Consider the following 20,868-nt stretch of genomic DNA (forward strand, 5'->3'; position numbering starts at 1 on the left):
GAAAAAAAAAAAAGAAAAAAAAAAAAAAGTCCTATCTGCAAGGCCACGGGGTAACAGGAAGAAAAGGGAACACACTCGGAGCCAATTTAATTGTATCTGCATGGTTAAAAAAAAAAAAAAGAAAAAAAAAAAAAATCTCCTTCCAAGCGAGGAAGTTGCCGGTGCCTTCGCCCGGCTGGGAGCGAACGTACCTTGAGCAGCGTCCGCTCGCCGAGGGGCTCCGGGTCCCCCGATCGCTGCCGCCGAGGGCTCAGGGGAGGGGGGGAAATAAAACAGAGTATCAAGCCCTGGGTTTGTATCTGCTGGAGCTGAAGCTTTTACCAAGTCAAATCTCCCCGGCAGCGCACAGCATCTAAATGAATAGGCCGGATGCAGATTAACATTCAGGCTGCTCTCTGCAATGAATAGAGCCCTTTGATTAGGGACCTGAAGTAAATGCCAGTTTCAAACCGAAGCTTTAAAAACAGAGAAATATCAGTGCCAGAGGAATGCTCTCAGTGTTGGTACAAGACAGACTTTTGATGAGTCACTGCAATGCAAACAAAGATGGCAGAAATACTGTACTGTATGCTGATGAAATGCTTAGTGGTGCCACGGCAACTGAGACAGGTTTTAAATTTATAGTGCAGTTTTGCATATGAATTACGCTGTAAACTGCCTCCCCTGCCATCTAGTACATCCAGAGTGTCAAAGCATTTAAACTATTCCAAACAGTCTGCAGAGCTGGCACTGCTGCTGGTTAACTCCTGCGGCCGGAGGAAGGCACTGAGCAGGGGTGGGGAGCATCCCCTGCATCCCCCCAGCTTTCTCCTGTATCCCCAGCATCCCCCCAGCATCCCTTGTACCCTTCAGCATCCTCCTGCATCTCCTGTGTCCTCAGCATTCTCCTGCATCACCCCTGTATCTCCCCAGCATCGTCCTGTATCTCCCCAGCATCTTCCCAGTATCATCCTGCACCCCCCCAGCATCCTCCTGCATCACCCCTGCATCCCCTCCGCATCCTCCTGCATCCCTCCAGCATCCTTAGCATGTCCCCTGCATTCTCCTGCATCCCCCCCAGCAACCCCTGCATCTTCCCCAACATCCTCCCACCTGCCCCAGCATCCCACCCCAAGAGCTCCCCAAAACCACCCACCCAAAAGCAGAGCTTTGGGAATGCCCAAATCTGCCCAAAATAAAGGTGCTCCTTGGGCAGCCACAGTCCTGCCTCCTGCCCCCCCTCAGCCCCTCCCCAATACAAGAAAGCCTTTCAAATGCAGGAAAAATGTTTACCCCTTGGGGAAAGCTTCTTTCAGTCTGTGGCTGAATCCACTAAAAGCAAATCCATTTGCTTAAGTAATGAAATCCCAGTCACATTGTCTCCTGGATTCAGATTTTAAATTACCTTCGCATTTATTGAGCATGTTTGGTGCTTTTTTCTGGGAAAGAGGGTGGGGCCTCCCTTTGCTCACTTCTGCCTTGCCCAGGGTGTTTTTAGTTCTGCCCCTGCTCTCCAGTTTGGTTCAATTGCTCTGCTCAGATGGTCACACACACTTAAAATTTCAGAGCTGGGAGGTGAACCCATCCTTAGTGGAGGGCAACTGCAGGGAGCACAGGGTTGGGGATGCTCTGGTGTGACCCTTTCCCTCCTGATGCTGCTCAGATCTCCACTCCCACATCCAAAGAGGTGTTTGGTGCACGAAGTTCAACTCCAGAGCAGCAAACCCGGGGCTGGGCTGCCTTCCCCTGCACTTCCAGCGACACCAGCAGCACAGTTACTCTGCATCCCACGGGACCTGCAGCCTCCTGGCACCTGGTAGAGCCATCCCACTCCCAGAGCAGGATCTCTGGGCACTGGGAATGCTCAGGGACCCCAGGGCAGGTGACTGGGATCTCTGCCTGGTGTTGATGAGGAGGCAAAGGCACCGAGAGCGGCCCAAGGTGACACCCCGTGAGGAGGTCAGGGATGACCCCTCGACAGCCGAGCCTGAGAGCCCCCAAAACTTCTTCCAACCATCCTACCACCCATCTCTGCTGGAGAAGGGATGGAGTCTGCCCTGGCAAATGCAGATCCACTCTGGATCTGGGAGAATTACTGAGAAAAATGTGCTTCACAGAATAAACTTCATTGCTCGGGCACCTGAAGGAAGCCTCACCCACGGTGATGGAAGACCATGGATGGAGAAGGATCTCCTCCTCCTCTTTTTCTCCCAGGAAGGGCCCCCTAAGAGCTGGAGGAGAGACCAGGAAGGCCCTGGATGGGACCTCCTTGGACCCAGCAGGGCAGGATGTGAGGGACCAGCCAAGGACAGCTCAGTAGCACAGAACAAGCCAACTTAAAATAGATATTAATTATTAATATTGCTTTGAATTTGCTCTATAAACAAGCCAGGCATGCCAGGAGCAACCCATGTCTCCCTAAAAACACCAAAAACGAGCTGGTTTAGGGTATGTTTAGGTCAGAGAGAAGCACCAGAGTGCCCCAGCCTCCCAAATCCTTGGCAGATCTCATGTACAACCTCCCAGCAGAGATCAGAGTTCGAACCAAGATGCTCCACACAACTGGTCCCTCCCAAAATATGGCTCTCAGGGAAATGGTGAGAAAAGTAACCGTCTTTGGTCTAGAAAGAGCATTGAGGAACACAAGCCAAGCTGTACCAGCAAGCTGCAAAAGCCCAAACCACTCCAATAAATGCCAGCCAGGACTGTTGGAATTCTTTTCTTCCTCCTCCCTCTGCCCCTGTCTTTTTACGACCAGACTGTATAAAAGACAAAAAAAATCAAAAAAAACCCCAACCCAAACCCACCAACAACCCCAAACCCCCCAAGAATCCAAGAAATAAAAGAAGTCTTGAAAGCCAAGGAGAGCCTGCTCACGACCAAAGCTCACATTCCCTAAAAACAACAGCAACAAAATGCTACTGTGACTAGATGGCAAATGCAGCAACACTTGATAATGTCTATCTTAAAAAGATCCTCTACTAAATACCATTATTTTTCTTTTAAATAGAGCAGCAAGTGACTTTTGAAGGGTTTGAAATGGCTTCAGCCCATCTGACATTGGAAGAGCTGCGCTGCAGGAAAAATGACCTTTGCAATTCCAGATGTAAACTGTATTTTTCCAACCTCATCTCCCAAGCTGAGCTGTGCCCCACGGTGCAGGAGGAGCCCCCAGCACCCTCCCCACCCAAAAAAATCCAGTCCCCTTTGGGCTGCCGTGTCCTACAGGTGACAGACCATCAACTGGACACCTCCAAACGGGAAAACTTGGACCAAAGTGGATTAAAACCAGCCAAGCACCTCCTACTTTGATTATCTGACATATGTGACCACTCAGGCAAAACATCATTTTGTTTTCTGATGGCAGCCTCTTTTTCCAGCACTTGGATACAGCAGGACAATTTGTACATCTCTGCCTGATTTTTGTAAAGTCATAGCTTTTGTCACAAGATGTTCATAAAAAATGCAGCCGTTATTTGAGACAACTTCCAGGAGAGTTTGGGAATTCTCAGCCTCTGCCCTCATCTGCTTTGGGGAGAAAAAAAAAAGCAGGTTTGCTCTTTTCCAAACTAATTCCCTGCTCCAAGGCCTGAAAGGTTGGGAAGAGGCGACAGCAACAAAGGAAAAAAGCATCGACCTGGAATAAGACGCTGCCATCAGAGCTCCCCCAGGAGTAATCAGGAATAATTAGATAATGTATTTAAATTGTCTTTTTTTCTTAGCCAAACAACATGCAAAGAGCCTCAGTGGTGAATCACCCCCCAAAAAACCCCCCAAATATCCCCAAAGTCCTGCAGTTCCCGCAGGAAGGTGCTCTGGGCAGCAGCTGGGACAAGGACAAAGGGACAGGGACCCTCTGGGGGTGGGAGACAAAGCAGCCAAAGGCTTTCACCCCCCCAGCCCAAGCCCCTCGAAAGAAAAGAGCTGAAAAGTCCTGCCCTTGAAGGCCCCAAAGGGTCAAAGGAAACTTCTCTTTCTTCTGTAAATGAGGAGAGAGGGGGGAAAAAATCCCACCCTTGGATTTGAGGCTGGCAGGGGTTGTCATCCACCAAAGCCACCCAGTACCCCCAGGCACAGGGTGCCACCTGCCCTGCCCTCAGGACACGGTTTTGGGGTTGTTTCCCCCCTCCTTTTAATGCAAAGGAAATGCACTTTTACACAAACCCAAGGGAAAATACGCAACAGCTCCCTGCAAACTCAGCAGCCAAGTACCATCCCCTGAGCCCAGAGCTGCTGTAATGCCTCAAATGAAATAAAGAGTTAAATGAAATAAAGAGTTAAATAAAATAAAGAGTTAAATAAAATAAAGAGTTAAATTAAGTCAAATAAAAATGCACTTCAGGTCTAGGCTGTGCATCCCCCTCCTCCCCCCCCTGCACCACAGGGAGACAAGAAGCCAAAAAGTCGTTGCACCCCAAAACTGAGCATCCCCCCCTGAAAGGGGGAGAAAATCCTGGAGGGGAAGGGAGAGGGATTGGGGCTCGGCCGTGGAACGCTGTGGATGCCTGTGCAGAGGAAAACAAGGTTAAGTTCAGTAATCAAATGCCAGTCCTAGCGAGGTTCCTCTCCTGCAGCACCGGGAGCTGCAGCTCCAAAGTATTTATTTTTGAAATGCTGCAAGTGGCAAGCGGCGCGGACGGCCCCTATTTTTAGTGTAGCAGCCAGTGGCAATGGGTGAAAGAAGATTATTTCTGCCTTATTAAGAGCCCAAAGTGAATTGGGCTCTTAATATTCCTCAGTAGCACACCAGCAGCCCACACGCAGCAGACATGCAGCACGGGGCTTCAGAATCCTGGAAGTTCGCACAGAAAGTACAGACCTGCAGGCTCGGGCAGGGAATGGGGGGGGAGAAGATGGAAAAGGGAGCTGAATTAATGCCTGGTGATGCAGCTCAGGAGGTGCATGTGGTCCCACTGCCAGGGCAGCCTGGGGTGGGGTGATGGGTGCTCAGCTTGGGGACCCCGGCACAGCCTCCGGGGCTTTGCTCAGAGACCCCAGCACAGCCCTGGGGTCTCTCCTTGGGGACCCCAGCACAAGCCTGGGGGATCTTCCCAGGGACCCCAGCACAGCCCTGGGGTCTCTCCTTGCAGACCTCAACACAGCCTTGGGGTCTCTCCCCAGGGACCCTGGTACAGTCCCAAGCATCTCTCCCTGGGGACCCCAGCACAGCCCCAGGAACCCCAGTCCAGCCCTCGGGTCTCTTCCCAGAGACCCCGGGATAGCCCCCAGCATCCCTCCCTGGGGACCCTGGCACAGCCCCAAGGGGTCTCTCTGTGGGGACCCTGGCACAGCCCTGGCACCTCTTCCCAGAGACCCTGGCACAGTCCTGGGGTCTCTCCATGGAGACCCCTGGCATAACCCCAAGCCCTGAGGGGTCTCTCCTTGAGCACCCCAGAATAACCCCAAGCATCTCTCCCTGGGGACCCCAGTACAGCCCTGAGGGGTCTCCGCTTGAGGACCCACCACAGTCCCAGCACCTCTTCCTGGGGGCCCCAGCACAGCCCCAGGAACCCCAGCACAACCCTGGGGTCTCTTCCCAGAGACCCTGGGATAGCCCCCAGAACATCTCCCTGGAGACCCTGGCACAGCCCCGAGGGGTCTCACCGTGGGGACCCCAGCACAGCCCCATGGGCTCTCTCCCCCAGGCCCCTGGCACAGCCCTGGCACAGCCCCATTCCTGGGCTCTGTCCTGCTGCAAGGTGAGTCACCAGCAGCCCGGGCACATCTCGGCTCCTCGAGGTCACCCACCCAGCAGCCTCCAAAAAGTGCCGTCATTCAGCCCGGGTGAAGCGTGTTACTGCCATTATTATTTCATTAGTTGTTGTTTTTGTTTTTTTCTTCTCCCCTTCCCTATCACTGATTTTAAGAGCCTCTCAAACCAAGGAGAAGCAAAAAATAGAAAACGCAACATTTTAATGTTGGTTGCCCCCCCCCCCCCCCGATTGCTGCAAGGAGAAGGGAGAGACCTGGATAAAAAATACAATTATCCAGCAGGATGGAATATTTTGCCACCTAATAAAAACTTGAGACCCCGAGTAAGTTACAGCCAGCAGAAAGCAAACAGCACCCCATCACCCTGCCTCCAGCATCCCAGCACAAGCACTAATTCCCATCCGTAACACATCAAAAAGACAAGTGCCATGCTGAATCCTATTCTCCTCACTCCTAGTACACAACAGCAGAGCAGGCAATATATAACATGCATGACTCAGTCCTACCACCGTGCCACTACGGAACAGAAAGCTTTAAAATAAAAGTAAATATCTTAAAAGGTCAATTAAGAAAAGCTTACAAAACATCAGACGCTGCTTCTTGCTAGAGCTCATTACCTAGTATGGTGGAGCTGCCTGTGTGTTTTTTTTTCTTGTGCAAGTTAGTCTGTGAGTCAGCATTAACACACATGAGAACATCAGGAATACTGCCTAGTTCTGATGCAATGGAGGTTGTAAAAAAAAAAAAAAAAAAAAAAAAAGAGAAGAGAGAAGGAGAAGAAGAAGAAGAAATCGCACTCGGTTTGGACAGGAGCCTGTAATTCAATTGCCTTTACTTTTCAATTACTGCATAGCCTACCCTGACCAACCTGCAGAGGGGAAGGAAACTTTGCTTACATCTCTGCCTTAAAATTAATGACTTTTTACTTTTGGCTGCAGCTTATTCTCCCTGCTTTTCCAAAAAGAAAAAAAAAAAGAAAAAAAAGGCATAATATAATTAACCCTTCAAGGGCAGCCGAGCCTGCGCAGCAATCGGGATCTGCGTGGGTTTTGTAGGAATTTCAGGGCTGGAAAACAACCCTGCCAAAAAGTTCTGGCGGAGGGAGACATTTATACATTAAACTTTTAATAGTCTATAAAGCAAAGCTACAATTGCATCCGAGCTTGATCCTTAATGGAAATATAAGCTTGCAGACAAGGGAGGTTATAGACTGCAGACATTTAACTCTGCGCTTCTGGGCTTAGAGGAGCAAATATGAGACTGCACAGGAGGTTCTTCAAAAACAAGGGGTTTGGTCATTAAGCAAAAACCCTGAAAAACCTAAAATTGGTGCCATGAGATGCTCCCCTCAGCCTGATGCCCACTCTCCCCAGGCAGATGGAGGCAAAGTTGAAAACCTGCATTTTTCGTACACTGCATTTACTGCCCGTACTTTGGCAAACGATTCCCTCTCTCCCCCCTTCCCAGGGTTTGGAAAACCCCTCCAGACTGATCCCTGCTCCCAGGATCACTGTAGGACAGTACAGGAGCCTCAACACTGACTTCATTTCTGCCTCCTCTGCTCCTGCAACAAAACCCTTCACCGAGGCAACAAATTGTGCCCAAAGCTTCAGAATATGCCTGTTTCTGTAGCACACCCTAAAACACCCCCAGACAGCACTGCAGCCCAGAATGTTGTATTATATAGGTGATGATGAGGATAATTCTATGATTATATATATGAAATATTAGAATACAATTATATATGAGCCATATCTTTTATATATATATATATATATATAATATGGTCAACTACATCTTCTGAGCCAACACCAACATGAGACAAGTTCTGTGCTGCTGTGCAGTCCCTGGGAGAGCCCAGCACAGACATTCCTTAAATTTGAGGGTTTTACAGAGGGTTTTACCTTATGCAGCAGAGGAGGGTCAGAGGCTGAAGGCAAAAATTTCTCCCCAATATTCACAATGTGCTGCAAACACTGAGCTGATCCCACAACAACAAACACCAATCAATCATCCAAAAAAACCAAGGCTAACTAATGCATATGGATTAATAATCCAGTGGATCACAAAACATGCTAAATCCCAGCGGGCACAAACACCATAAAACCTCTTTTTTCAAAGTATAAATACTTATTAATGCTGATTAACCAACACAGAACCCCCCCTAATATCAGAGATCAATCACTTCTGCAGCTTCTCTCGCAGGCAAGGGTCTGTCTCAAACCACTGTGAGCCTGCTGGTTTTTTTTTTTTTTTTTTCCTTAAGCATGTGGGACACTTGAATACAGATGAATTGAGTTTTAAAGGAAAAAACCCAAGCAGCAACTTCTGGGCCAAGTTCCTGTGTGCCAAACTTTTCAACTGCCACAGCACAGCTCGACAGTGTTTCAAAAGAATTTAAGCACTGTTTTGAATACTGCTGACAATCTCCCTCATCAAAATTTGTAATTTAAATACCTCAAATCTGAAAAGCACGCTCCCTGGGGCATGCTTCATTCTCCCTCCCCACCGCCCACCCTCCCCAAGCCCCATTTGGAATAAAATCCGTTGGCTTTCCATATCTGGCTGGTTTTTTCCCCCCACCTCCCGCAGCCCCCCCCAGCCTCCCGCGGGGACCCCGGTGCTCAGCAGAGCTGCTGCTTCGTGGATTAAACCTCTGCTGTGCACTGCTGCACCCCCAAAGCACCATCACCTTCCTCTTTTTTAGAACTCTGATGCTGGTCTGTGATAAAACCAGCGGCCGGTTTAAGAGAGAAAACACGGATTTAAGAGCTAAAACCGGTCACCGGTTTAGACATAAAACACTAAAACCAGTCACTGGTTTAAAGCTAAAACCGGGCTGCCCAGACTTCTGCATCAAGAAGGGGTTAATCCATTCCCACCCCTCTATCCAGTGGGTAAGATGTTCCTTCAGACATGCCAGATAACTCTCTGCCACCAATCCTAACTGGCCAGGGGTGTCTGAACGGGTTCCTCGGGGTGCCTGTGCCGTCGGGAGCAGCAGCTCCATTTTGGCAGGAGCGTGTTTAAGATTCCCTCCCAGTGCTGCAAAAGCACCTTGAAAGGTCGACGAGTGCTTTCATATTCTCGGATCCATCTCGGAGGCTGCAGCAGACGAAAAAGGGATTGACCTCGCCGGGAAACCGGGGGAGAGTCCCTGTGAAACAATCCATCAGCACCACCCTTCGCCAGCCGCAGCCGCCTTTGTCATGGGAACGCTCGGAATTCTCACCTACCTATTGCAGCCGGGGCTGGAGAGGGTTTAAATCCCAGCCCTGCTCTCCTGGGATGTAACCAAAGCCTGCACGGAGAGCTGCGGAGCGCCGAGCCGGCACACAACATAAAATACCTCCATATTAAAGTCTACGCAGAGCCTGTGCCCATTACCGAACTCATTAAAGACAGTGATACTTTGTAACACACTCTAATCTTTAATATTCATAGCTCGCCTCATTTGCATACCATGCCATAAATAGTTGAAGCAGAGGTAAAACACAAAGCGCTCCACTTGCATTTCTAATTATGCCTAAAAATCAAATGTAAATCACAACACAGCCAAGACACTGAAAAAATATTAAATTTGCTGGCTCGCCGTTAAAAAAATCTTTTTAAAAGGAAAAAAAAACCCAAAAAAACCAAAACCAAAACAAACCCAACCCCGAACCGCACGCACAAACCTAATTATTTTTAAAAAGAGAAATCCAAGGGGCTCGTGTGGTGAGTAGCAGGATGACACTGTTTTAAGAGGGGAGATGACACATCCCAGCCCCAACCCTGGTGGATGGACCTTGGTGCACTCTGGTCGTGACCTCCCGGGAATTTCAGCTCATCTCCCCAAAACCAGCCCTAGAAACCTGCCTTTCCCACCAAACTGGGCTGCAGCCACTCATTTAACCTTGGTCTTTGGAGAAACAACAGGAGCCTTTCCCTGCGGCGGGGCCGGGAAAGCTGATCCCTGGCTAAGGAGGCAAATTTGAAGAATCAGCTCGAACGTGAACTTGTGCCCCTGTGTTGGGTTGGCTGGAGGTCGGGGCTTTGGGAGGGAGAGCAGCTCCAGGGTTGGGAGCTGCTCCATCCCAAGGCTTAATGGGAAAAGAGGTGTTTTGGGGTGCTGGCATGGTCAGAGGGAACAGATGATTTCTGAGGCAGCACAGGGTGCTTTGCTCTGCTCTGTTTTCTCCTCGGGGCTGGGAGCTGCCCTGCGGTGCTTCCATGGCATCCCCCGGCATCAGTCCCATGGAAAAGGCTCAAGATCCCATTCAGCTGCTGATGATGCTCTGCCATGGAAAGGCCTTGGCATCAGGGAGCTGTGTGCTCTCCAGATACATCCCAAATGTTATCCCTTAATTTAGGAGCTCCAGCAAATTCACCTGCCTCCCCCAAAAGGATCCTGGAGAACTGCGTGGTGTCGGGAATGGCTCGTGGGACTTTAGTCCCCAGCCACCACGATCCTGCAGGATTGGTTTCCACAACAACTCTCAATTTATCCACTTTTAGGGAAAAGTGTGGCACCAGCTGAGAAGCCAGGTTGTTTCCAGGGCAGAAACAGGCACAAGGTCTGGTGTCCTCACCTGTACAGCCAAGTTGAGCCAACTTCCCCCAATTCACAGAGGTATCAGAAGACTTTATGCCTGTGAAGCTCCTCAATTCCCTTGGATAAAAAGAGTTATTAGTACATTACTGCCAACAGCATAAATAATTTCCCTCGGACCACTTGCTTCTGCATCAGGCACCACAAAATCCTCTGGATTTTATGGACTCTCATCACCACCAATACATGAAAATGCATGTTTTTAGTTCAAGAGCTCCCCACTCCTAGACACTGATCCTACACACTTCTGTTGTTCCCAGGAAGCTCAAAACCTCCCCAGTCTTCATCCCTCTCTCTGCTCCTCTTCTACATCCATCTCCCTGCTCCTCCTCATCCTCTCCCAAGAAGCCGCTCACAACACAGAGGCGCAGCATCCACAGGACTCAAACCAAACTTTTACAGATTTGGGCCCAAAGATTTAATTAAAATCAAATGAACTGAATTTTACAGGAGTAGGACAAACCCCACAACTTTTGGGAAGCCACGAGGCCCCCTGGCCCAGCAGAGGAAGGTGGAGCAAGGCAGGCTGGATCCCATACGGCACGGTCGGATCCTTTCCCACTTACCTTCCCCTTCCCACTGGGACTCCAGCTGTATAAACCCACCAGGTCTTAATGAAAGGCTTTTATGGGTGGCTGTCCCTGGGGAAAAATGCATTTTTGAGTCACTTGAACTGAGACTGATTTTGAAAAGGGAGTTAAATATCACGGAAGAGAGCCAGGCACTTGCAGCCGCTCCGAGCCATCACCGCTCCCTTATGAGATTCCTCCTGTTTAACAAAAGGCTTAAAGAGACTTCTGAGAGTGAAAAGTGGAAAGAAATAAAAAAACCATGTTTATAAACATCATGTTCTGCTCCTACATGTACATTGGCATTCCGGGGTTCCCAAATTCCATCGCTGAGCGGGTGAGGGTTTCCCAGCCCTGTCCTCGTCCTCCCCTGGTGCTACAGCTCGTCCTGCCCCTTCCCAGAACCTGTGTCCAGCTCAAAAACGACACAGCATCAGCTCTGAGAAAGAGTTAAAAAGATCTTTTCTGCAATATCAACTTCCAAAGAATTCCAGAGACGTCATTAAATTTTAACCCCAAAAGGTGAGCAACCGCTCCGTGCCCCCTGCCCGCGCCGAGGGAGAAGTGAAAGCGAGCTGCTCGCAGCCTGCAAAGCTTTTCTGCTCTTCTTATGTACCCTGGCACCCTGCCCAGACCTATTTTTAAGCCCATTTACTAGAAATCCCACAAATTAAAGGAAATACGGATAATGTTGTAAGAATCCTTTGGGCCAAATAAAAGCTACACATAATTTTCCTTGTGCATCAGAGTAAGATCCTTAACCACAAAAACCAGATTTCCCCAAAGCTCTTTTGCAACAGCGAGAAGAGAATCTTGTTTTGTAAAAAGTTGCTTTGATTCACTCCTGGATTACAGGGAGCACGGCGGCTCCGCTGCCTCCCGGCCAAACCCAGGAGTGATTACTGTTATGAAACAGAAAGGTGTTAGGAGAACACAAATAAATTCAACATCTCCAGCTCTGGAATAGGGGCTGCAATGACAGCAAGGCACAAAGTGCTGTGGGGAGAAGCTGAGGATGGGTATTGGGTTTGTTTTTTTCTCCCTAGAGGAGATTTTATTTTCCAGCTTCTTTCAAAGTGTGTTTTTATGGTGTTCATGAAGGGTCAGTGTGCTGGGAAGCCTCCTCCTTGAGCACACCACCAGCCTGGGGAAATTCCTGCTTGGTGCACTCCACTCCCACCATATCTCAGCCCTGAGAAACCCTGATAATCTTGTTTTGACAGTGCATCAAATAAGGACCCACAAAACTCATCTCAGCTGCCCTCGTGCCAAAACCTGCCCTGTTCCAGGCAGGACAGTCACCACAGACCTGCTTCTTCATCTCCAACCCCATTCCTGACTGCATCCCAGTGCCACAGCGGGGCTGAGGGTGCTGCCCACCTGCACCCCCAGGACAGGGCAGGATGATGCCAGTGCAGGTTGTGCATCATGTCACCCACAGTGACGGGCCTCCACAGCATCTCCTGGGGGATTCTATGAGAAACAGTGACTTTATATCAAAATAAATCTATGTCCTGTATCTCTGCATTTAAACAGTTACAGTGGGGTCTCTCATGGGGTGAGCACAGGGGAGAGGGAGTGCAGGAAATAAAGGAGCATCCAGCTGCAGCGGGGCTTTGGGAAGGAGGGGCGAGCCTGTATTTTATATAGCAGCCACAATCTTAACTATGCAAAGACTTTAAATAAACTCCAGTAACAGCTCTTGTACTGTGGTAGGATTAAAAAGAAACCAACAACCAGACACATGTTTCACTACAACTCATCAGACAAGCAGAAACAGCCCTGAAACACAACGGTAAAAGCAGCATTTGTGGTTAATCCTGGTGGGGAGGGGATGAGGGGAAGGTGCTTCCTTTCCAACAGCGACAGCAAAGCCATCACCATCCAACCTGACCCTCCCTTCACTCTTCTTCATCCCCACCACTCACTTAAAATGTCCTCCTCACAAACATTTCAGCTTCCTAAAAAGAAAAATAATTATGCAGGGGAATAACCACTCCTATCCCACAAACGCATGGAACTGAAAAGTTAAACACGCAACTTCGGGAACTTTTCCAAGATTCGTATGTTTTGCATGGAAAGCAAATGTTGTGGGTTTTTTTTTTCCAGCCTGGGAAAATATTTAAGTGCTAAGTTTAGGAAGCCAAGTCCATTTATTCCTGGTTTATGCTGCTGCTCAGATGGAATCTAATTAGTGATTTAAGCAGCAGCGGGGGAAGCAGTGCTGGCCCCCGACCCGGGGCTGTGCCCACACGTGGCTTTGGGAATTCTCGCCCAAAAATGGGTTTTCTCCGTGGCACAGGAATGGCAGGAGTGGCTGAAGGATGGTCACCTTTCCCTGCAGCATCACGAAGCTGCACAGCAAAGGAGAGAGCCCCAGGTTCCTTTCCAGCCCCACCGGTTCATCGACACAGCAAAGTCTTTTCACAGTGATTCTCTTGGAAATAACAACACTTGATTTGCATTTTCCTGTGCACTGGCCCATTTTACTGAACTGCTGCCTTCCCTGAGTGCAGATGGAAACTCCTCCCTGCCCTCCCAGCTCGGAGCAGCTCCCAGCTCCATCAGTGCCAGCGGGACTGGTCCCACGAGCCAAGGCAGTGGTGGGGAGCAGTCCTGCCCCATCCCTAAAAGTGTTCAAGGCCAGGTTGGATGGGACTTGGAGCAACCTAGTCTAGTGGAATATGTCCCTGCCCATGGCAAGGGGTGGAACTGCGTGATCTTTAAGGTCCCTTCCAACCCAAACTGTTCTGGAATTCTGCAAACCCCTGAAAACTATTCAACCCCGAGTCTCACTCACTCGCTTAAACCCGGAGACTTTTCACCCCAGCCACAAGGCCCTTCAGCTTTTTTTTGCAGCAAGACAGCAAGTGCTTTGCCTCTATTTTTCCATTTCTTTGTGCATTTTTGCAAATCCTTCTGGCCAGTTAAACCAGAACCATCACGATTGCGAAATCCAGGAAATTTGCTGCAACGCTCCGTAACTCTTGCGAGGCAATTAGCCAAAACCTCACACAAATAGGCTTTTTTGCCACACCATTCTAACCACCAAGCATTAACCCATTTTCTTAGGAAACAACATCTGCTGAAATAACTTCCTAATCTAGCAGCAGGCATGGAAAAACCCCCACTGCAATATCTCTGATCCGTGGTGAAGAGAATTTGTACCACTCAGAGGGTACCGAGTGGCCCCAGCTGAGCAAAAGGTCCTCACACAGACCCTCTCCCTGGAACATTCATTACTGGATCAGGAAAAGTGACAGGGCCCAAGTTCATCCTGGGGGGTGTGGTGCAGGATTTACATCCCTGAACCCAACTGCTGTGGGGTCTGAAATCCTTGGAGCTAAAGGAACTGCCCTGCAGCTGCAGGGATAAATCACGGCACAGGCAGGACAGTGCCTGGGTATCACTGGTAAGAATAAACCCCTGGGCAATAAAGCAAAACATTTCCATTTCCTACCTCACATTTACATGGCATTTCTTCCTGGGAAGAACTCAACATAGAGCAAAAATTAAGCTCCATGACTTGTCCAAGGAAACACTTATGACAGAGAGATAAACTGAGGCAGAGCAGGATAACATAATACCCAACATCACACAGTGAGCCAGAGCCTGCAGGCACAAAGACAGAAACCACCCTCCATGCTTTTCCTTATTCCATATTAAAACAGCAGCTACACTTCTGGGCCATTAGTTATAACTCATTTCCTCCCTTTTTCTCTGCCCCTGCTTTCTCCCCCATCCTGAAAAACCAATAAAATAAAATAAAAAGCTTCCTTTTGGGAACGCAGCGGTAATAACACTGCTCCCATCTGTTGCTGAGTCCAAGGACCTGCACGGGGGGGAAAGAGGCTGGAAAGCTGAAAGGGAGTCAAGTGTTTGCTTGGTTTTACTGAGAAATGAAATCCAGCTTTAAACACAGTAAATCGGAGACTATTCTGAATCACCTCTTGAATTTTTTAACGCTACTCCTGGGAGCACTGAAGGTAAATATGTTAATTTGACTTCAATCATGGTGCAGGGAAAAAAAAAAAGGCAGCACACTGTATTAGTTTAGGGTACCAAGTCTTAAAGCTATTCATGCATTTCTGCATATTTTATACTCAGCAAATAAAGTTCCAAGGTTCTATAAGGAGGCTGTGAAATTATTCTGAGTAAGCAATAATGAGCTGTGCATTATATAAGGCTGATACTAATGGTAATCTATTATTAAAATTTAAGAGTTAGAGCAGCTACAGAGTCCGACAGAAGGTTTTCCTCTCCAGGAAGGGAAAGCAGCACCTGAAGGAGGGAGGTTGGCCAGGCAGTAGGTTTTTGGGAGATGCTCTCCAACCAAGCTGCACCCCTTGGTCCTTGGGATAATCTCTCCCATGTCTAATTAACTCTTCCACAGGCACCACCACAGCCACAGCCTCATCCCACAGCACAGGCACGATCCCGACTCACGGCAGGTTCATATTCCTGGCATGTTTAATCCTCTGCCTGATGTTTCAGCGTAACAGATCTCCCAAAATGCATTAAAAAATTAACAGGGTTTCAGGTTTGTACATCTCAGTGATCCCCAGGGGGATCTTGACCCTTGATTCCTGCTGAGATGCCCCACTTAGGCTGCACAGAGGGCACGGATGTGACCACTAAAACCCAGTGTGCTTCTCCTCCCTGTGCCTATGCTCCTGCCAAATCACCTCCAGGACCTCCAAAGCAGCACCATGACATGGACCATGTCTATTCAAACACATGAAGGGACAGGGCAGCATCACATCCCAGCAACCTGGTCAAGTGGAAGGTTCCCTGCCCACGACAGAGGTGTTGGAATGAGATGAGCTTTAAGGTCCCTTCCAGCCCAAAGCACTCCATGATTCTGCGATGCTCAGCAAGTTCAAGTCAAACTTTGCTTGATGCTGGTGTGAAGCAGACCTGTTCTGGCCCTCTCCCAGTCCCACTCCTTCCTGGAGCTGGATGCTTTCCTGGGGACTGGAGCTCCAGGACCCATCCCAGCGAGCGCTGTGGATTTTAAGGACAAATCCTCATTTACTGCAACATCTCCTCTCAGCACTGCTGTGAGAGAAAAAACAGCAAAAACCCCAGAGTTTGGCTCATTTTCCTCCTTCCTACATCTTTCGGTGAGAATCAAAGGAGTCCCTGAGGGTTGGAAATCTGTATCTGACAAACTCATACAGGAATAGGCGCATCCCCGAGGGACTGGGGTGTCCCCACATTTAACCTGTTACAGCTCCACCTCGGGGCTCACGGACCCTGAACACACCTTGGGAATGTGGTGGTCTCACCTCATCACCTGCCCCTTGGAGGAAAATCCTCCCTTGGTTTGCATGAAATGCAGAATTAAACTTTTGCTGCAACTCAGGGCGTGCTGCCAGCGCGCGGCCAAGTTCCTTTTTCTTTTTTCCCAACAAAATTTTGCAGTAAGTGTAGATCCCAAAGGCAACGTTCTGCCCAAACCAAAGGATAACGAAGCATAATAATTCCAGGAGAAACAAACTTAGTCTGAGACCTTTCAGCACTGAGAAGGATCCTAAACAGCGACGAGCTCTTTGCTCTCCGGGTCGAACAAAGCGCTGGGAAAGAAACCAAAGCAGAAAGGATGGAGCAGGTCGGATTTGCTGGTTGTTTATGGCATCCACCCTCCCTGGCTGCCCATTCCCTGCTGTATCACACCTACCTGGGCTGAAGGAGTTAACAGCTCTTCTGGGATGTAACAGGAGAAGGGAGTTAGTCATCTAGGCATGTCCGGATCGGTATGAACCGGGAGCTGCCTATGAATGAAGTTGCCTTGGAGATGCAGCCAAAACCAATGACCAGATATTAACTTTTCACACTGGGCTGCCAAGGCAGGCAGAACGAGTGAAACCAGCAGGACAGCTTCCAGCAGAGGTGGGAGCATCCAGATACAACGTGAGGGACCCCCGAGATCCCCTGGAGAAGCAAAACCCTGCGTGTCTTTGCTCAAGGGGAAGGAGAAATTTCCCCTCGCAAAGCCAAGCGGGTCAAGGACTGGCAACAAAACCCTGTTGTGGGACCTATGGAACGGGTTACCAGTTAATGCCCAGATGCAAGATGGTGTCTTCCCTTGGTCTAATTTTACAGTAGATGTTAAAGATAGCAGCACCAAGCTCCCTAATTCTTTCTGGAATGAGCTTCATAAGCAGAAAAAGCTGCTATGGGCACCTTACCCAACGCAGCCGAAACAAGATGTCATGAAACAAAACCATTAACAAGGAGTTCAAAGGCTGGGCTGGTGAAGGATCACATGCCTGCCTAACCCCAGCCCTTCATCTGCACTTCCAAGGGCAGGTTTGGAGGTGGGTGAGCAGGAAGGAGTGGCTGTTCTGGCCATCTGCTCTTCCAGCCCCGCTGGCTCCCAGCGCAGTCACTCAGCAGGAGGAGACTCAGCTTTCAAGCAGAGGTTTCTCAATCTCAGCTCAGAGCAAGGTGGCTCCTACAGGGTGTTTCTGCCCTTAGTGAAGGTGACCAGCCCATTTCCCAAGGGGACTGTGCAAGGAGGACAGCAGGTGATCAAGAAGGTGGTGGGTTGCACCCACTAAAACCCATGGGTGAAGACCACCTCACCTGGGTCTCACCTCCCTCCAAACTCACTGGAGCACTGCACCATGGAAAGAAACAGCTTTTCAACCATGCCAAGGCCTGTTCTGCTTGAGATAAATCAAGGCATCACGAGATGAATCAAACATCACCCACTGCTGGAGAACACACACTGGCAATGGGGACACCACAAACCCCAGGTTCTAACTCGAAGTCCAGCCTCTGGTGGGGAATATTTTCAGGCCCTGCCATGAACTTCACTTTAGCTCACACAGGGAATGACTTCCAGGAGAGCTCCAATCCCCCATCACTGCTGTGCTGGACACAAAGCTCAGCCCCACCAGCACCTCCACTGCCCCACCGGCGACGAACGGGTCGTCAAACCACAGCCCAGGCTGTTGGGGACACCACAGATGTCCCTCATGAGAACAGCAGGAGATGAAATGGCCATCTCTGCATCAGAGCAAACGCTCTGTTCTCATCCACACAGCAGCCCCTTGATATTTTTTCCCAGAAGGAAAAACAGAAGATGCTTTCCATAAGCAGACGATTTCAGCAGCTAATTTTACCATCACTTATGGTCGACTTTATGACTAAGATTTCATGCTGACTATATTAATCCTGTCAAATTTCAGAGTGAGAGAGAAATGATACTGTATATTTTATGGCTGCAATAACTTCTAAGCCATTAGACATGCATGCTGACATGAAAGTAATCAAATTGATTTTTTTCCTATTACAATGAAGAACTTTGTATGAGCAAATAGTCTTTCTGGCACAGGAACGAAGCACCAAGAAGCCTCTGCTCGCTCAGGAAATTAGGAAATCGCCACGAGCCATCGTTCAGAAATTTGAGTTTTCTGCTTACTCACATTTTATTGTCACCAAAGCTGAAAGGAACACGTTAGATCGACAAAAGCCAATGGGAGGGATAATCAGGGGGTTTTGGAGCCCCGTTAAATACTGCAGAAGCTGCAGTTCATGGCTTTTCCAGCATTAAAGGCTCCTCCGTGCCTTTTTTAAACCTCATCAGACACAGAGCCCCTGGCACAGGGCAGCAGCTCACTGGCCACTTCTCCAGGTGTTGGGTGGACAAGCCCAAATAGGTCAGAATATCTCTATTTAGAGGTTATTTTGGCAAGTCCTGGAGACCTGGAAGTAGAGAGTCATTGAGAAATCCCATGTGCCAGAAGGTCAACTGAGAAAACCAGCCCAAACTCTGCTCCATCTCCTCTGCAGAAAGCAGAGAAAGAATTACTCAAGATAATTCTTTAAATGTAAATAGTCCTTTAATTATAATTTCCCACTTGCTTCGTGTTCTGTCGGGTTTTTAAACCCAACTGATCGCTACACTGGAAACATGGAAATCCTTCTCTGATTACCTAAAATTCCAGTTTAAAACCCTTTAATCCAACATGTTTGTCAGGTTCTAAAGAAAGTCAGGTCAAAATGGACCCAGACAAGTGTCAGGGCAGCGGTGACGGCCTGGGGTGTCCCCTGCCCCGTGCAGGACCCTCCCCATGCCAGGACACTCCCCATGCCAGGACACTCCCCATGCCAGGACACTCCCCATGCCAGGACACTCCATGGGCAGGGGCAAAGCCAGACAGGGCAGGAGCTCTGAGCTGGGCCTTGCAGGGACGGGAGAACCTGTCTGAAAACCTGCCAGGTGCAAAAACCCGTGAAAACCTGTTTTCTTCCCCTGATGGGTGAGGACATGTTGGGTGTGAGAGGACGAGATCACTGAGGCTCAACACCTTGAAAGCCACGGCAACCAGAAGCAATTAAGTGCTGATAACACACATAACAGGCTCAGCCAGCACCCTGCAGGCACAGTCACCTCTCTTCCACAGCCAATAAAGTTTAAGATTTTCTTTTAATTTTCAACATGGATCTCATACCTTTCCGTAGAGTATTGATATCAATCATTAAAAAACGTCAGGTCTTTCAAACCAAGCAACCTGCATACAAAAAAATTGCCCAGGGAGGTGCCAGAGCTGTCTAAAGGCTCACAGGAAGATGGGGGGGTGTGTGTATATCTGTGTATCTTTGGGTATGTATAAATATACACATATGTATGTATACCTGGGATTAGGTTGATTTAACACGAATTCAGTTGCAAATCAAAATGCTGTGATGGCTCTCTATCAAAACCATTTGTTTTTGGTTATGCTTTCTTTGTGGCATCTGGGTCCTTTTTAAAAACAAAAAAACCCTTCAGAAATATAGAACCATAAACCCATGACTACATGGATCACCTCAACCAAGACTTGCTAAATGCCAATATTAGTGAATTCCTATTTCAGTGAACTCCAATTTCAGTGAATTTCTTTGTCCTACCACACCAGACATCTGTAAAGCCATCGGTGTTGCTGCTGCATCCAAACATGCAAAATGTCTCCATACAAGTTATTAAATAAAATGAACTAACTGTTCAGATTGCTGTTACACTTTTTTCCCCCTTTAAATCAGAATTAAAGCTAATTTAAGATTTCACAACTCCAAGTTCGCAAAGACTCCCATTTGCAGCTGCAAACCCCTCACTGCACTTTGTTATCACTTCCTTACCTTCCAGAACCCAAATAAAACCAGCTGTGGCTCTGCCACCATCTCTTTTAGGAGAGGAGAGCTCTGTCCCAGCAGGGCATGCGTGTCCCTGCCCACATTCCTCTGCAGTGACTGCAGCACTCAGCACCCTCCTGCCTCCAGCACCACCAGGCTCTCCTACGGACACCGAGGGAAGGGATGGGCTCAGGGTGACAGTCCCAGCCATGCTGGGGGACAGGGACATCTTCCTATTGCTACAGCTCCAGCTACCACCACCCCTGCAGTTAAGAATCACAGAATCATGGAATGGTTTGGGTCGGAAGGGATCTTAAAGCTCATCTCATCCCAACCTCCTGCCGTGGGCAGGGACACCTTCTTCTGCTAGACCAGGTCGCTCACCAGACCTGGTCTGAAAGAAAACAGAATTGGTTTTGTTTGTTTGGGGTTTTTTTGTTGTTGTTTTCATTTTGTTGTTGTTGTTTTGAGTTTTTTGTAGTTGTTTTTACGGTTTTTTGTTTGTTTTTTTAAGTAGGTGTAAGCAAAACTAACCCAAGTCAAATCCCATCCCAGAACACTGAGCCCCATCAACCAGCACCAATCAAACAGGTCCCTTCTGCTGCCCCGGAGATTTATAAGGATTTCACCTTCCAGAGCAAGCCTGGTCCACGGGATCTGGTTGGGATCTGGTGCCCAGAGAAGGATGACCAGCGAGCCACGAGCCCACCACCCCCTTCCTCTGAACCCCAGCAGGAGACAGCAAACCCTTTCAACCGAATCACTCCAAAACCGCGCTTTAAACTTATTCCCCAACCCCTGCAAACCCCACAGTTCCACGGAGGTAGGGAAAGAAGCCTCCCGGGAGAGGTGGTGAACAATATCCATGAGTTTCTCATGACCTTAACAGGAGAT

General features: G+C 48.8%; 1 protein-coding gene across 6 annotated transcripts in view; it reads right to left on the reverse strand.

The window, feature by feature from the left end:
- NACC2 (NACC family member 2) overlaps nt 1–20,868 on the reverse strand; it is a 52,979-nt gene that overhangs the window by 16,636 nt on the left and 15,475 nt on the right. The window contains exon 1 of one of the 6 annotated variants that reach the window (XM_032708280.1): nt 8,928–9,014. The exons of 1 other annotated variant lie outside the window; for it this stretch is intronic. The gene's annotated coding sequence lies outside the window, so the exon portion shown is untranslated. Of the gene's footprint in view, nt 1–191; nt 350–1,272; nt 1,294–6,271; nt 6,385–8,927; nt 9,015–20,868 lie in introns of those variants that run through there. 4 more of the 6 variants (XM_032708279.1, XM_032708278.1, XM_032708281.1 and 1 more) reach the window with 4 other exon arrangements.

The sequence above is a fragment of the Chiroxiphia lanceolata genome, chromosome 21 (genome assembly GCF_009829145.1).
Source record: "Chiroxiphia lanceolata isolate bChiLan1 chromosome 21, bChiLan1.pri, whole genome shotgun sequence".
NCBI classification, from domain to species: Eukaryota; Metazoa; Chordata; class Aves; order Passeriformes; family Pipridae; genus Chiroxiphia; species Chiroxiphia lanceolata.